This window comes from Monodon monoceros, unplaced genomic scaffold (genome assembly GCF_005190385.1).
Source record: "Monodon monoceros isolate NGI ecotype Baffin Bay Population unplaced genomic scaffold, NGI_Narwhal_1 Super_Scaffold_18, whole genome shotgun sequence".
Lineage (NCBI taxonomy): Eukaryota > Metazoa > Chordata > Mammalia > Artiodactyla > Monodontidae > Monodon > Monodon monoceros.
In genome coordinates, this window is record NW_021703774.1 from 130,287,519 (window position 1) to 130,306,116 (window position 18,598).

The following is an 18,598-nucleotide window of genomic DNA, read 5'->3' on the forward strand; positions in this document are numbered from 1 at the left end:
AAAAGATTTCACTCGACTGTGAAGGCGAAAGATTTGATGGATAGAGCTGTTGTCCTTGGTTAGCTTTATAATGACTTACTTTGAATGGGTTGATTTTAAGAAAAATTGATTTCAAAAATATGCCTCTGCCTCCCTGTCTTTATTTAAGTCATAGCCACCCTCCTCTCCACACCCAGAGCACATCCTCATAACATTTTCATCATTAATGAGCAGTGTTAACTTCTGGATGATTTCACGACTCGATCTGCTGATGCACTGGCGGATCCTGACTGTGTTAAGTTTTGCAATGTTCTTATCCAGAGGTTTCAATGAGAACCACATGTTTCTGCCACTTGCTCTAATTCTAGTTAGTGACAAGATCTGCTACTCTGAGACTTTTTAGGAACTCTCTACAGACCCAAGTTGCCCTGGCTTGAAGGATGAGTTTGGATATGACTGGAGCTTGAGTCCAAAAGGCACAGGAATACTGTGAACTAAAGAAAGAGCAGAGAGAGTCACAATATAGACACCACCTTCTGAAAAAGTCTCTGGGAAAACAACCTCAAAGTGGAAATCAGACCATGTGAGTTTCAGAATCAGTAAATACTGATGTAAGTGCCCAGTGAAAACTGGGGCTGTTTCACATTATTTCAGCATCAAACCTACATTTTAAGGAGTCATTATTAACTCTACTTATAATGAAGGCACTGGAGCTGTGAAAAGTTACATCACTTTCTTAAGGTCCCAAGATTATTGCAGAGTTGAAATCTGAACTCAGATCTCCTAAGTCTTTGTTACTAACTGCCTCTTAGAACCAAAAGAACAGCATTAAGAATCCCTCTTTGACCAAGATTAAAACTACTAATCATTAAATTAAAAATGCCTTGTAGGGACTTCTCTGGTGGCACAGTGGTTAAGAATCTGCCTGCCAATGCAGGGGACACGGGTTCAAGCCCTGGTCCAGGAAGATTCCACATGCCACGGAGCAACTAAGCCCATGCGCCACAACTACTGAAGCCCGCGTGTCTTAGAGCCCATGCTCTGCAACAGGAGAAGCCACCACAGTGAGAAGCCCGCACAGCACAACGAAAAGTAGCCCCCGCTCACCATTAACTAGAGAAAGCCCATGCGCAGCAATGAAGACCCAATGGAGCCAAAACAATAAAATTTTTTTTTAAAAAAGTGCCTTGTAATCACTACAATCTTGTTTTTCCAATGATCATGGTTGTCCATAGCTTTGAGGATAAAGTTCAACGTTCTTACCTTAACCCACAAAACCCACAAGGCTCTCCATCACCTTTCTTCCTACTCATTTGCCTTCCTCTCTCCTTAATCCCCAGAAGCTTATCTTATTCTACAGAACTGCCCTCCACCCCAGACAGTAATTACAATTTCCCAGTACACATGCCACTCCTCCACTCAGGGTGCCTTCTCTCCCTTATTTATTCAGTTAACTCAAATATATCTTTAAAAATCAGCTCTATGGTCTCCTCTTCTGGAAAGCCTGCTTTGACTCCAGCTTAATTTAGATGCCTCTGCTCTGTGTCCCCACACATACCATGGGGACCAAACTCCTAACTATTCTCCATAATGACTCATTGACTTGCTTTTCTCCTTTACCAGATTCAGAACTCCCTAAGAACCAGACTATGTTGAATTTATCTTGTATCCTCAGCATCTATTACAGCAACTGAGGCATAAAAAGTGATTAATGATTCTGAGTGAGTAAATGATTAAAAACAAGGTTGATCAGGAGATGACTAACAAGACATATGGGAGACAATTTCTGAAAAGACAAATTCTTTCAGCCACAGTATGGCTTTACCTACCTGTACAATTTCACATATCACTCCCTGCTGCCCCCACTCCTCTCATCTTATACTAGAAGGGATATTTTCTAGTATAAGAAATTTCTTATAAGTATATATTATAAGTATAATTTCTGTTGACCTAAAACAATTAGACTGCCAGTTATTTCTCAGGATCAGTAAAGAATTGCTCTTCGGGGTCTGCAACCATGGTGAGCCATGCGCAAGTCTCCAGCAAAGATGGAGAGAAGAACTGTTTCATAGAGGGGAAAAGGAAGTTGGGAGGGTTGTAGTAAACAAAGAGCCCACAGCTTTTCATTGGCTGAGTTCTGACGTCTCTCACTGGGAGCTCTTGCCAGCAAGGAAGAGGAAGCCCTTCATTTTCCTGTTGGGCTCTGCCTATTGTCACAGGGCATGAGAGCCCCCCTTCTGGTCTCCCAACTCTATTGAATTGAAGTTTCTGTTCATTCATTTTTTTTTTTACCACCCATTCATGATTATCTCTGATATGTTAAAATTTAGCTTTATGCTCTCAGCTTTCACTGACAATTGCTATTAAAAATAACCCCCAAAACTCACTGCTGATTCTTATGAATCTTTATATTGGGAAGTTCTTAGAAAGTTTAGCCCGAGAAGAACTTAATTTCCCCTTAATGGATTTGGCATCCTTTTTACAATATAAGCTATGTAACCAAGTATGATTTCATATTCACTTTAGCTTCTAGGAAATTTAGAGTCAAATTTCTTGCCCAATCATAGCAACTATACAGGCCCTCTGGTTTGCAAATTTTTATTTTTATTTTACTTTCTCATCTCTACTTCAATTCAACATTTTTTGAGAACTTACTGGATGCATGAAACTGTTCTGGGGGCTTAGTGTATATCAATTAACAAAATAGAATTAAAATTCTACCCTCATGAAACTTACCCTCATGAAACTTACCCTTATGAAACTTACCCATAAAAATGATGTACATTTTTTATGTACATCATACAAACCAATTCCAAAATTAATGCTGTACATATGATCTAAAGTTGATGCTTATATTTATTCAATCCTGTTTCCTTCTTTTATAATGCATTTATTATAATTATATCTCTCAACTAAATTTTGTAAATGCTGACATTCACAGATTTGAAACCTCTAAGAAAAACATAAAATGCTGGTGGAATTAGAATCATCTCATTTCAGACTTTCTTAAATAATGGTAATTGAAAGTTTATAGGCAGCTTCAATAATTCCTAATCAGTGCTTTTTAACACATTAGCAGTTGGTGTCTAGAGTCTGACATTTGCTGTGAATGAGTGCCTGACAGCTTTTGTTGTAAGTTTGGGCTTCTTTTGCGTAGTAATTTGCTCCCTGCTGTCTAAGGGGAGGGAACTTTACTTTCCCAGATGTCCTACAAAGTGTCAGTATCAGTCTCCCAACCCACCCCAGAGCTCACTGCTCCCCACCAATACCAGCGACCCTGACCTGAAGGTTTCCTAGCTACGGGTCAGATATGACTTGTACTGGGATTGGGAGGGCTTCTCCTGAGATGTTCCTGCCAGTCTTCAGAATATCTAGAGAGTTTCTTTTTATGCAAGACCTTACAGATACATCCAGAGCATCAGTTGAGAGCTGAATCTCCTTCACGCACTAAGAATATTCAGTTTGTAATACAATTAACAAAAGCACACTTTGCATTGGATTGTATATACTATACAATGGCAACCTGATATTTATGTCCTATTCAACTTCCCCAAAGGGTTAGAGAAAACCTTTAGAGTGAAATGGCTAACCAAATGAGATCTACCGTATCTGTCATTTTTCCTATCATTGCTGAAACTCTTCTGGGCCTCATGCTGTTCTTGTCTCACACTGCCTATTCTGTCAGAGGATCTGACCAATGGGGGCCTGAGCTGAAAATGTATCCCTCATTAGGAAGAAAACTTTAACTCCATTCACTAAACCTTACCCCACCTACCCCATCTTTATTTAACTGTTTCACACTATCAATACCATATAGGCTACACATACAACAGTGCTATCTAATCCAGCCTAATTCATCAAGCAAGAATTTAATGAATAACTACTAAATACGCAAAATAGACAGAGAATGACTATGGCAGGGACTTGGACCTCCTACAAGGTCCCTCCTGTTTGTGCGCTTGAAGGATATTGTCACCTGCTGGCCCATAGTTCACAGTTTTTCTTTGTTTTGTTTTTTGTATATTGAAAAATGTGACTTTTATACTACAATGAACCAAATCATAGCCTCCCCACTTCACCACTTATGTATATGATTCCATTTTCTTTTAATAAATATACCACATTCCCAACAGCTTATAATCATTTCTGTACAGGAAGCTGGCAAGAAAATGTGCTCCCAAGCTACGGATACGCAAAACATCATCAACAAATCATAAATGCATTTTACTGGACAAAAGAAGGCCCTCCCCAAAGACTGCATACTGTGTGGATCCATGCATACAACATTCAGGAACAGGTGAGACTATAAATATTGAGAACAAATCAATGGTTTTCAAGGTTCGGACGGGGGTGCTGGGCTTACCTAGAAAGAAACTACATAAGGGAATTTTGGCATAGAGAGAGAGAGAGATGAATCTGTGTCATGATTTTAGGAGTAGTTGCATGACTCTGAGTATCAAAACCTACAGAATTGTATAGTCAGGAATAATTTTATTTTAGGTAAGAAAAAGTTAATAAATATCAAAGCCCATGTGATGAAAAGAACTCCAGCTACAAGTCTAATAAGTATAAATTTGCTACACTACCTAAGATATATATTTATATCATCTTTAGACTTATGATGTCCAAAACAATACTAGAATTTTGATAAGATATATCCAAGTATTTAAATACCCTATAATCATAAATACATGGAATCTAAAAGTTATAAAGAATCTTGAGGGTAATTTACCATTAGATTAACAGATTAACAAGAAAAACATATAATCATCTCAGTAGATTCAGAAAAATCCTCTGATGATATCCAACATCCAATTCTGACTAGAAAAAAAAGACAAAATCAAACAAAAACCCTCTCGGCACTCAAGGCATAGAAAGGAACAACCACAATCTAATGAACCACATCTACAAAAACTGTGAAGCAAACATCATACTTAATAGTAGAAGACTGAATGCTTTCCCCTAAGATGAGGAGCAAATCAAGGGACTGCTTTGGACCACTTCTATTTAACATTACTGGCCATTCTACACAGAGGTACAAGGGAACTATGTTTTCATGCCTATTTACCAAATTATACACTTCAAACATGTGTGTGTTTTTTGTATATCGAATACACCTCAATAAAGCTTTAAAAATTATGTGACTTAAGCACAGTCCTTTCACCTACTGCTAACCAAAGCCTAATCAAGTTCTTGGTCTCTTCACCGTCTGAGAATATTGGATCGTAGAAGTAGCCGGGAAGTCAGGAAGTCACTAGGTGGAGACAGGCCTGATGTTTGGGAAGTGGCTAAGCCTTCTCTTCTGACAAAATGGAGTAAAATAAATCAGACTTCCAGAAATCCTGTTCACTAGGAGCATACACTATGAGTTCTAACCTCACTGAGAAGTAGAAAAGATAGTATAAAAGACTTAGGGTTTTGGAATCACACAGATTTCAAGTCAAATTCTGAATTAACCAAACCTTGGCTGTGTGATTTTGATATATTTATTACACTTTCTGAGCTTCAGTTCCTGCTCTGTCAAATGAGGACAATAATACTTTTTTTTCTAAAGGGTGCTTTGAGGAACAAATAAGTTATTCTACGTTAAATGACATATATTAGGCATTCAATAAATATTGTACAAGTTCCCTTTCTCTTCTCCAAAATCCTTTAAGTCTTTTCTGCTTTTATTTTGTTTCCAAAGCCTTGTAAATAATTATCCAATTATTTATTAGGTATTTTCTCAAAATCAACCCCCGTGCTGTGTAGTGAGTTATAGAAGAAACAGGCATGGCATTTATCTAGAAAGAGCTCACAGTCTAGTCAGGAAGACCAATGTATAGAAACAAATGCTATCCTGCAATCAAAGTAAGTACTACAAAAAGTAGGGCTACAACAAGTAGAGTGAATAATTTTGCTCAGATGACTCAAGTAAGGTTTTTCCAGAGCAAAAAGAATGTTAAAATATGGATGAGAGTTGCTAGGTTTATGTGGATGTGGATGTAGGGAAAAGCATTTCAAGCTGAGCAAACAAAAAATATATACTACATTCACAGGCTTTACTAACAAAGTGGTTTTTGCATCTTGCTTCATGACGTAAGTCTGATCCACACACACTGAGACCAACTTCAGGTGTCACCAAGCAAAGCCCATTAACAATTCTCCAGTGCAAGCTCTCACCTCTCCATTCTTTGATCATCCTTTTCTTCTGAACCAAACTCGGTCTCGTTCTATTGGCATGAGCCACACCCAGCAGGAGGACCCTTGTTGGGGCCCAACTTGGGAGGGTCAGTAACACATGGACTCCTATAGCAAGTGTTTAACTGCACGACAATCTGCCCGAAAACTGCATGGCACACTTATCCTATATGATCTTCACGTCCTTGGTCTACCCCAGGCTCTGGGAAAGTAAACAGAAGAGGCCCAGACCATCAACAATCTAATCTTGGAAAAAGAGGTTGTGCCTTCTAAGTTCCCCACCAAGTTTGTCTTTATCACAACATCTGTATCACTTGAAGCCTTCTCCCTCTTAGGCTATAGGAAGTAGAGAAATGGCAAACTCCTTGGGCATATCAGATATAGATATAAATACTGAATATTAGTTTTCCAAACTAATTGCAGAGGGAATGAAACAAATCACCCGCCTCGAAATTGCTGAGCACCTTAGAGAAAAGTACCAAATAACCATACCACAACCAGCAAATCTGAAACATCTGGAATCAGATCCTTTGGAATACACATCAAAAGCTATATATCGAAAATCGATCAAGGAAGTACTCTTCTCCTGAGCTGGACGAGTTCATTTGATTTAGAACCACAGACAGTAAACTGTCCCATTTCCCTTACCATGCCATTGCATCTCTTTTCGTGAAGTGTTCTAATACGCTGCCTTGACTTGAAGTTGCCTAGATGTGAGAGGCATCATGAAATCCTACAGGTACCAAATTCTTGATTTCAAGATTTGTGCTCATTTCATTGCAATATGCTGCTTCTGAAAGAATGGGCATGCCATTCTCCCCTCCCCCACTCAAAGGATCTTGAGTAATTGAAGCTCACTCAGGATTGCTCAGTTTTGATGTGGAAAAGGGAGAGATTGGAGTTTAGGTACGTGAGTCCAAGGAGAGTCAAACTTGAAACACCTTACAAAGAAGAAACAATAATTAGAAGGCTCTAAAAAGAAGTAAAGGAAAAGGAACTACTTACGTGCTTTGTGCTGTGCTAAGTACTTAATCACAGCCAGTGATAGCTATTAATATCTCTATTTTAAAGATAAAGAAACTGAGGCTTGGTGAAGTGGTAAAGATGGTCACAAAGCCATCAGTCTTTTATAATCATAATAACATTATTTGAATAGTACTTGGTATTTTCCAATGTGTTGCTAAATCCATTCTTTAAATTGCTCCTATTTTCATCTGTATGAAAAGGACAAGACATATTTTCTGAATTCTATTTTATACCTGATCAAACTAAGGCACAGAGCTTTAAATCCTTTGTCTAATTGACTGCCAAAACCCCCCACTACCCCATAGCTTACAATAGTAACAATTTATTGTATCTCATGATTCTGCAGTGAAGTATCTGAGCAGGGCTCAGCTGTATGACTCTTCCAAGTAGCACTGAAATCTCTCAGTAGTATTCACCTGGCAGATGGGCTGGTTTGGAGGACTGAAGATGGCTTCACTCATGTCTGGTGCTTTGTCAGGGATAGCTGGTAGGCTGGACTCAGCTGGGACTTTTTTTCTTTTTAATTTTATTGAGATACAATTGACAAATATCATTGTTTAGATTTAAAGCGTACAACTTGATGATTTGACATACATATACATTGTGGAATGATTACCAAGATCAAGGGGACTTTTGACCAGAATGCCTACACATGGCCTCTCCAGCATGATGGTCCTAGGTTAGTTCCAAAAGAGGGTGTTCCAGCGAACAAGAAGAAACTGCATGACATTTATAACCTAACTTTGAAAGTCACATAGTCACTTCTCCCAGATTCTATTGGCCAAAGCAGTCATAAACTCACGCAAATTCAAGAGGAGGGAAGTTAAACATGAAATGAAATGGCAAAGGACCCGTGATGATGTTTCAAGACTGCCATAGGTGCACAGGTACTATTGGAATCGTGATTTAAAGCCACAACTTTGTCCCATTCCCTTGATGCTCTATCTGAGGAACCACCAATGATTCACAAGCCTGCAGGGTTGGAAGGGCAGGGAAAAGGGGCTGTCAGGGAACAATGGCAGCCCAGAAGGCATAGACTCAGGGCTGTGCCGAGAATCCATTGCTAGTTGTGCTGATCTACCATGAAAATCTAGAAATCCAGATTTTTATGTGAAATCTCCCAATTTTTAATTATTAGGAAATAATTCAAAATTTTAATATACTACATGAATTAATTTTAATCTCTAGTTTTTTTTCACATCTTTATTGGAGTGTAAATGCTTTACAATGTTGTTAGTTCCTATTGTACAACAAAGTGAATCAGCTATATGTATACATATACCCCCATATCCCCTTCCTCCTGAGCCTCCCTCCCATCCTCCCTATCCCATCGCTCTAGATGGTCACAAAGCACCGAGCTGATCTCCCTATGCTATGCTGCAGCTTCCTGCTACCTATCTATTTTACGTTTGGTAGTGTATATATGTCAATGCTACTCTCTCACTTCATCCCAGCTTCCCCTTCCCCCGCCCCGTGCCCTCAAGTCCATTCTCTACATCTGCATCTTTATTCTTGCCCTGCAACTAGGTTCATCAGTACCGCTTGTTAAAATTCCACATATATGCATTAGCATACAGTATTTGTTTTTCTTTCTGACTTACTTCACTCTGTATGACAGATTCTAGGTCCATCCACCTCACTACAAATAACTCAATTTTGTTCCTTTTTATGGCCGAGTAATATTTCATTGTATATATGTGCCACATCTTCTTTATCCATGCATCTGTTGATGGACATTTAGGTTGCTTCCATGTCCTGGCTATTGTAAATAGTGCTGCAATGAACATTGTGGTACATGAACCTTTTTGAATTATGGTTTTCTCAGGGTATATGCCCAGTAGTGGGATTGCTGGGTCACATGGTAGTTCTATTTTTAATTTTTTAAGGAACCTCCATAGTGTTCTCCATAGTGGCTGTATCAATTTACATTCCCACCAACAGTGCAGAAGGGTTCCCTTTTCTCCACACCCTCTCCAGGATTTGTTTGTAGACTTTTTAATGATGGCCATTCTGACTGGTATGAGGTGATCCCTCATTGTGGTTTTGATTTGCATTACTCCAATGATGCTGGAGTGGAGCATACATTGGATTACAGCTTTGGATTACTCCAAAAGCTACTCCAATGTTGAGCAGCTTTTTATGTATTTGTTGGCCATCTGTATGTCTTCTTTGGAGAAATGTCTATTTAGGTCTTCTGCCCATTTTTGGATTGGGTTGTTTGCTTTTGTTATACTGAGCTGCATGAGCTGTTTGTATATTCTGGAGATTAATCCTTTGTCAGTTGCTTCGTTTGCAAATATTTTCTCCCATTCTGAGGGTTGTCTTTTCATTTTGTTTATGATTTCCCTTGCTCTGCAAAAGCTTTTAAGTTTCACTAGGTCTCATTTGTTTATTTTTGTTTTTATTTCCCTAACTCTAGGAGGTGGGTCAAAAAGGATCTTGCTGTGATTTATGTCATAGAGTGTTCTGCCTGTGTTTTCCTCTAAGAGTTTGATAGTGTCTGGCCTTACATTTAGGTCTTTAATCCATTTTGAGTTTATTTTTTGTATGGTGTTAGGGTGTGTTCTAATATCATTCTTTTACATGCAGCTGTCCATTTTTTCCAGCACCACTTATTGAAGAGGCTGTCTTTTCTCCATTGTATATTCTTGCCTTTTTCAAAGATAAGGTGACCATATGTGCGTGGGTTTATCTCTGGGCTTTCTATCTTGTTCCATTGATCTATATTTCTGTTTTTGTGCCAGTAGCGTACTGTCTTGATTGCTGTAGCTTCGTAGTATAGTCTGAAGTCAGGGAGCCAGATTCCCCCAGCTCCGTTTTTCTTTCTTAAGATTGCTTTGGCTATTCGGGGTCTTTTGTGTTTCCATACAAATTGTAAAATTTCTTGTTCTAGTTCTGTGAAAAATTCCATTGGTAATTTGACAGGGTTAATCTCTAACTTTTATCTCTATATCACACAATTTGAACTTTTCTGTTTTGTTTTTATGTCTAGAGGAAAATGAGTTAATTATTTGTTTCTTTTGCCAACTACAAATTGGCACATGCCATCTACCTCTGCAAGAATTAAATCATGAGTCACTGCAGCTGCTGACCTTCAACACTCCCTAAAAGGAGTTTAGGGTGGAGATCAGGAATGAGGCACTCTGTGCTCTGGGAAAAACTGACAGAAGAGGTCTTCATATAGTTAGGTATATTCAGGAGATTTTATGAGCCCAATTCTTGCCTCTCCTCATGTCTACAAAAGCACTAAAATCATTAACGGGGACATCTGCTCCTCGTGACTAGCAGCCAGCCTCTGCCAAAATGTGTGCTTGACTGCATGTACCCCGTTCACTAAAATCGTATGTAACACTGACCTCCCCCACTGCCTCTTTGGAGCAGTTTCTCAGAGCCCTCTGAAATGCTATCTCCCAGGCTAGAGTCCTCATTTTGCCCCCAATAAAACTTCACTCACAACCCTCACATTGTGCATTTTTTCAGTTGACACTTTCAAAGCAAGAAGTATAGGTCCCAAATACAGGTCTGGAGTCAGACAGCCACAAGTTCCAGTCCCGGTTTTGCCACTTGATAATTCTGTGCCTGATGCTAAGTCACTTATGCTCTCTGAGCCTGTGTCCTCAACTGTAAAATGGGGATAATAATAATAGTTATCTCATAGGACTTCTCAGAGTGAAAATGAGGCAAGAAGGCTAGCACAGCTCATGACACATAGTAGGTCCTCAGTCAGTGGTACTTATTATTATGAAGGGGAAAACATCCTCCCCCACTCTGACAAGAATCAGTGTGGAGAACTTTCACCAGGAGTTAAAAGACCTGAGTTTTATTCTGTCCTGAAGTGAGTCTAGGCTATGGATCAGTAGCCAGGGAGGTGGGAAAGTAGGAGGCCCCTGCAAAGCTAAGGTCCAAGACAGGCTATGACTTGAATAAAGTGCATGAAAAGAAAGGCCATGGCCTACACAGAGGCTGAAGGACCAGGCAAGCAGCATCGTTGAGCCCTGGCCTTGGAATCAGGTTGTTACTTAGATGACCTTGGGAATATCACAGGATTTCTGTGGAGTTTGCTTGAATTCCTCACAGGTAAAATAAATTACATAATCTCTTCTTAAAAGGGTTGATGTGAAGATCAACTGAACGAGCTCATGTGAATTATCTGTCAATGTCTCATACATATACTTAATGAATGTTTATTGAATCTGACTCTGAGCCATTCCAAAGTCAGGCAGATTTTTCCTCTTTAAAACTCAGAACACACATGTACACACACATACACATACACACACACATAGGTGTATCTAAAACTGTTGAAACCTGAATACACCCGGTGGATTGTACCAATGTCAACTTCCTGGTATGAATATTGTACTATAGTTATGGGAGATGTAATCATTAGGAAAAACTAAGTGAAAGCTATACATGGGACCTCTGCACATTTTGTTTGTTAGGTTTCTGGTTGTTTTTTTTTTTTTGCCACTTCCTATGAATCTATAATTGTTTCATAGTAAAAAGTTTTTTAAAAGTCAGAAGAAACAGTGGAATATAAACCAAAGAGAGAGTGAGAGAAATCAGCAAGATACCCATAACAGAACACAAGGGAAAGACCAGGAAGGTGGGGAGGGTAGGGGCAGCGGCAGGAAATTCACAGGTATTGAAAAAGGCCAGATGAAGCCTGTAGGGAAACAAACAGCTGTGAAGCACTGATCCTAAAGCTTCACATCTGAGGCCATTTTCTCTCACAGCCTAGACACTTCTTGCCTGGTTACTATTCTATTCAGAAGACTATCTCGGGACCTAGCCAGACCAGTGGCTGCAGACAGAAACAGGTAAATAAGAACACAGGACCAGAACCAGAGTGTGCACTATGGAATAGAGGAGGAGACAGAGGAAGGAATAGTGGCCACCAGAAAACATACCAAAATTTGATTATTCATCATGTCACATGTGGTTTTACATGTGTCCCAGAGCTTGCTCTGAGGCAAATCTTGAATGGTGCATTTGGCTTTCAGGCAGATCGGTGATCACTTTCTTGTTTATTCAATCCACAGAAAGGTTAATTATGCTAGTGACTGTGGTTGGGAAACAATTCTTGGAAAATGCTTTGGTAACAACAGGTTGGCAGTGTATGAAAACCATCTGCTTCCCACAAATGTTAAGGTAAACTTTCAAACTTGTGGGGTTAGCAATTACAGATTGTATGGTAGTTTAGCAGAGGGAAAATACATGCTGTGTTGATGTAGACTTTTGAGATCTTCTTGACACCCAGCCGAGAAAGAACACCCTGTTATAAGAAGGATGGTCTTCGAGCATATCAAAACTTTGGGTAAGTCATCTTTGTTTGCACGTATTAAGGCTAACAGAACAAGAACATCACACAAGGGAATATAGTATTTATACTGAATGCCTCCTAAGTAAATTAAGCCTCTCTGGTTTGCTCTTGCCTTGACCCACTAATGGGAACAGGATTATAGATTGAAGATTTGTTTCTTATAAAAATATTCAGTTTATTCTACAAAGGAACACAAAATGCTGCTCCTCTGACCCCGTGGCAGGAGCTGCTCTCAAGGGCTGCAATTGTGGTTGTTCCAGCTGCTTTGTCATGAAGAGGTCTACTCTCCAACTCTTCTGATGGCAGGGCTTCATGGCTCCCCACCCCCACTCTGGAGGAGAGAAATGGAAAGGGCTAACGGGCTCCCAACTTAGCAAATGTTGTCAGGACCACTAATCCATCATTCTAAGGGTACTTCTCAAAGAGACAGATTCTTGTGAAAATCATTCAGCTGACGCTGAGAGGGAACATCTTAAGTAGAGTGGAGTTCAAAATTACAAATGGCAGCAGAGAATGGACACAAATCATATTTGCTAATGGAAGTGAAAAATCTAATTTGTCTCTTGTGGTTACATCTTGAATAGCAACACCGTATAATGCTTAGGCCCTAGGTGGCTTAAGTCCACTACTTATTGAGGAATGGCCACATAAATATATAAATTAAAAATTTAGGCAATCTTAGATCTATAGGTGATTAACACCGTCCCCACAACATTCTCATCCTGATTGACCATGTATGACATTTCTGCTAAGATCTGGAAAGGCAGGGTGAAGAAAATGGTGACATCTACCTCAATTTGTATGTGTGAACATCTTATAGTGGCGGTTATAAAAAAAAGGAAACTTCTATCCTTGTCAGAAGACTGCAAGGCATTCAAAAGAATACAGAGGGGCTTCCCTGGGGGCACACATTGGCTTCCCTGGCCAATGCAGGGGACACGGGTTCAAACCCTGGTCTGGGAAGATCCCACATGCCACAGAGCAACTAAGTCCATGTGCCACAACTACTGAGCCTGCACTCTAGAGCCCGCAAGAAACAACTAATGAGCCCGTGTGCCACAACTACTGAAGCCCGTGCGTCTAGAGCCCATGCTCTGCAACAAGAGAAGCCACCTCAATAAGAAGCCTGTGCACCGTAACAAAGAGTAGCCCCTGCTCGCTGCAACTAGAGAAAGCCTGTACGCAGCAAAGACCCAATGCAGCCAAAAATAAATAAATAACTTTATTTATTAATTTTAAGAAAAGGAACACAGAATCTAGAATCAGATGATATTTATTTTAATAGAGACTCTGACACCAAATAACTGACCTTGTGCTAGGTATTCAAACTCTACAAATCACAGAATTTTCATAATTAAAACTGGATCGACAACAATAATATGCTTCTCATAGGATTGCTGTATGAGACCCAGCTATCTCCCCAAGTGACAGATACATATTATTTCCTTCTTCTTTGTTAATCAGGTCCCAGTTTTGCTTAGGTGTTCACACTCTCCTTGGCTATATGCTCAGAGGAAGGACCCCTCCCCAGGCCTCAGTGGTTAATCTTGACTAGCCTAAGTCAAGCATGGCCCTTCCGTTGCTCCTGACAAAATCTGGTTTAGGCATAGGCATGTGACAAAATTCTTGCCAACGAGACATGAAGGGAAGACTCTGGGGGAAGGAGGCCTCCAGAAGATGGATTATTCACTCTTACACAGAGCCCCATAAAGACAACTTCACTTTCCTACCTCAGGATAGTGTTAGCTACATATGAGACCCATAACTGCAGCGACCATAAAACCATGAGAACAAAGCCAAGAGAATTTTAAAGAACCCAAGCTAGATCCGGGGTGCATTTACGAATTAGCAGCCAAAGAACCAGCCTATCTCTGAACTTCTTGTTATGTAAGATGATAAATTTATTTTGTTTAAGCTACTTTTTGTTTTACTTGCAGCATCCCAGGGAATCCTACCTGATACAATATAAGAATCAAATAAATAATGTCTATGAGGGTCTACCCTCCAGATATGGGATGGACCAGACGCAAATGGAACATTACCAAATTTGCAACCCAGCTTCAATGCATCTCAGTCTCAGACTGTATTCGTGTGACCTGCCCTCTATTGACGATTTTGAGCATATGGCAAACTCACTCTAGAGGCAAATGACATCACCAAGAACTTCCACAAATTCCCATAAATTATGTCTGCCATTCAATTAAACATAACAGACATATCAACAAACAAGAATAACAGGAAAACCACAGACAATGGAAAAAGAACGGGAGATGACCTGGTTTGGGAACCCATCAGACATGAATTTTAAAATAACTGTCAGTAGAGGTTTCCCTGGTGGCACAGTGGTTGAGAATCCACCTGCTAATGCAGGGGACACGGGCTTGAGCCCTGGTCCGGGAAGGTTCCACATGCCAAGGAGCAATTAGGCCTATGTGCCACAGCTGCTGAGCCTGCGCTCTAGAGCCCACGAGCCACAACTACTGAGCCCACATGCCACAACTACTGGGGCCTGCACACCTAGAGCCCATGCTCTGCAACGGGCGAGGCCACCACAATGAGAAGCCTGCGCACCACAACAAAGAGTGGTGCCTACTTGCCGCAACTAGAGAAAGCCTGCGTGCAGCAACAAAGACCCAACACAGCCAAAAATTTAAAAAAATAATAAAATAAAATAAATTAAATAAATAATTTTTTTAAAAAGCCTTTGTCCAACTTAATTAAAAAAATAAATGTCAGTAAAACGTGGAGATGACAAGATGGAGAATGTATCAGAGAACTGGCACTTACAAAAATCCAATTAAAAATTTAGAACTAAAAAATATAATAATCAAAATTAAGAATTCTATATGGACATAACAGTGAACCAGGAGTTAGGTCAATAGAAACTATTCAAGCTAACACAGGGAGAGCAAGAAAAGATGAAAATTTTAGAAAGTACCAAGAAAGACATATAAGAGAGGATGTAAAGCTCTATCATGTATATAATGGAACTGTGTAAAGGAAGAAGAAAAAGAAAGGATCAAAGGCAATATTTGAAAGTTGACAGTTGAAAATTATCAAAAATTGACAAGATATTAAGCCACAGATTAAAGTAGGATATATAAAAAGAAAACCACACCTAGGAATATCATAATAGGACTACTAAAAACCAAAAACAAAATCATTTTAAAAGCAGCCAGAGGAAAAAGCACATTTATCTTCAAAGGAGCAATAGTAAAACTTAATGCCTGACTTTTCAATAGAAACTTTAGAGACTATAAAACTATAAAAATGCTTTTTAAAGTTCTTAAAGGAAATAACTATTAACTCCCAAAACTAAAACCAATGAGAAATGGTACATACTCAACAGAAATAAGTATTTATGTCCTACCAAAAGAAAGCCTGTACAATAATGTTCATCACAGCTTTATTATTAATAGCCCCAAATGAAAAACAACCCAAGTGTCCATCAATAATAGAGTAGATAAATAAATTGTAATAGAGTCAATGGGATACTACATGGCAATAAAAAGAAAACCCACTATTACACATAAAAGATGATTCCACAGACCTAATGTTGAGTCAGAGAAGCCAGAAACAAAAGTACATGTTGTATGGTACCACTTGTATGAAGTTCAAGAACAGGCAAAACTAACGTATTGTTGAAGAACACAGAATTGCAGTTACTTCTATAGCAAAAGTGGTGTCTGTAGGGAAGGATGGGAAAACGTCTTGGAGCGCTCTACATGTTCAAAACCTTGATTTGGATGGTATACATAAAACTTCATCAAGCTGAATGCTGAGATTTTGTGCTTTGAATGTATGTAAGTTGTTCCTAAGTAAAAACAATGTCACATATAAAGAAGAAAAAAGCAAAGAGTAAATAAAAATGTTTCTATACAAGCAAACAAAAAACCCTGAGAAAATTCATTGTCAACAGAATCCCACTAAAGTAGTTAGCTCTTCAGACAGTAGGAAAATGATTCTAAGCAATAAAATCAAAATGCAGGAAAGAATTAAGGACAATTGGTAGAGGTACATCAAGTATATAAACCTAAATGAATATTATCTATAAACAATGGTAATAATGTCTTGCAAACTCTAAAATGTATGTGTTACTTTGCTTGACATTAATAACCAAAAATCAGGAAAAGAATAAAAGGAGTATGAATGTTCTCAATCAGCAATATCTGGGAAGTGGTAAAAGATCTAATTTATATTAGACTGTAATTAGTTAAGTGTGCTTGTAATTTCTAGGATACCCACGAAAAGTATGGTAAAAGAATGTATAACTAACAAGTTAATAGAGGAGAAATAATGAAGCTAGACATGAGAGAAAACAGAACACACAAATACACCAGTATACACATTAAGTGTAAGTGGATTAATATTTTGATTAAAAACAAAAATTAACAGACTGAATAAAACAAAACACAACAATGTGCTCCATCTTTAAATATAAAGATATTAGACAAACTGTAAGTAAAAGATAGCTTCCTAGGCTGCATTTCTTCAGAAGCAGACCCTGACACAAGTATTTGAGTGCAAATAATTTACTATTAAGTGATGACAGGATCATATGCAAGGGAATGAGAAAATAAGACAGGGAAAGGAAGGATACTGGATGCATTAATGAACAGTTTAATTCTTGGGGCAATTATAACTGAATTCTGCTATGGACTGATGCGGGATGGTGTAAAATATATATCACAGTTGTCTCAACTGAGGGGTTAGAAAACTGAGGTATTTATCGCTAAACTCCCACATCTTATTGGCAGAGGGCTCTGCCTGGAGAACTACTAACTCCCCCTACTTCCTGCCTGCCACAGGAGTCAATTAAAAATGTCAGGCAGAGAGTTGAAGGTGCTTATGGGACTCAGTAGGATGATTTAGCATTTCCTGGAAGACTGAGTGCTAAGGAGATACCAGCAGGGCATCCATAGCTTCAGCCACAAATGAAAATATATATACCATTCAAACACTAATTTAAAAAAAAGAAAAACAACTATATCAGACAATGTAGGTAAGACACATTTTTTAAAAAATATTTTGGCTGCACCGCACAGCATGTGTTTTCTTAGTTCCCTGACCAGGGATTGAACCCGTGCCCCCTGCATTGGAAGTGCAGAGTCCTAACCACTGGACCACCAGGGAAGTCCCAAGACACATTTTTAGAAATTAAAAAAAAATTTTCTTAGGAGAAAAGGATGATTTAACACTTATTAATATGAACTCAATTGCATAGATTCACAATACATGAAATATAAACTGACATAAGAAAAAATAAATATATAATCATAGAAATATTAGCATGCCTCTCTCAATAACCAGTATATACACTGACAAAAATATCAGTAAAAACCAACAAAAAAAGGTCTGAATAGCACAAATAATACTCTGGAACTAATTGACAGCTATAGAACACTGCAACTGAGAGCAACAGTAGCAGTACACACAGTATTTTCAAGTGTACATAGAACATTTATCAAAATTGACAATACACCTGACTATAAAGCAAGTCTCAATGCCTTGCAGATAATTTAAGTCATACATAATATGCCCTCTAAATACGGTGGTTTAGAGCTAGAAAACAATAACAAAAATCTAAACAGAGAATCCCTAAAACTAACGATTATGCAAAATAATTCCAAATGAACCTTGGGTTAAAGAATAAACCACAATGAAAATTAGAAAATATTTTGTACTAAATTATTAAAAAACATATCAAAACTTGCAGATACTGCTGAAATACAGACTTAAAGGAAAATGTGTAGCATTAAAAGCATATGTTAGAAAAGAAATTTTAAAAGGCCCAAAGCCAATGTTTTAAGTGATTAACTGAAATAGTAGAAGGAGGGAAATCAAAAAGAGCAGAAATAATAAAATGGAAAAAAATACAGTAGAGGAAATAAACAAAGAAAAGTGACTATTAGAATAACAAAAAGAATAAATGCTTAGCAAGATTGATCAAGAAGAGAGGGACAGAGACAGAGAAAGGAGGACAGGGGAGTGGGGAGAGAGATTTGAGGTATGAAAAAGAACATATCACAACATATCCTACAAACACTATTTTCAAAAAAAGGAAGAATAATGAGAGGATATTATAAATAA

General features: G+C 38.6%; 1 non-coding gene and 1 pseudogene across 1 annotated transcript; both read right to left on the reverse strand.

Moving 5' to 3' along the window:
* LOC114897966 overlaps positions 1 to 18,598 on the reverse strand; it is an 89,757-nt pseudogene that overhangs the window by 45,920 nt on the left and 25,239 nt on the right.
* TRNAG-UCC lies at positions 17,569 to 17,641 on the reverse strand. Its single transcript has one exon. It is a non-coding gene; the product is annotated as a tRNA-Gly (tRNA).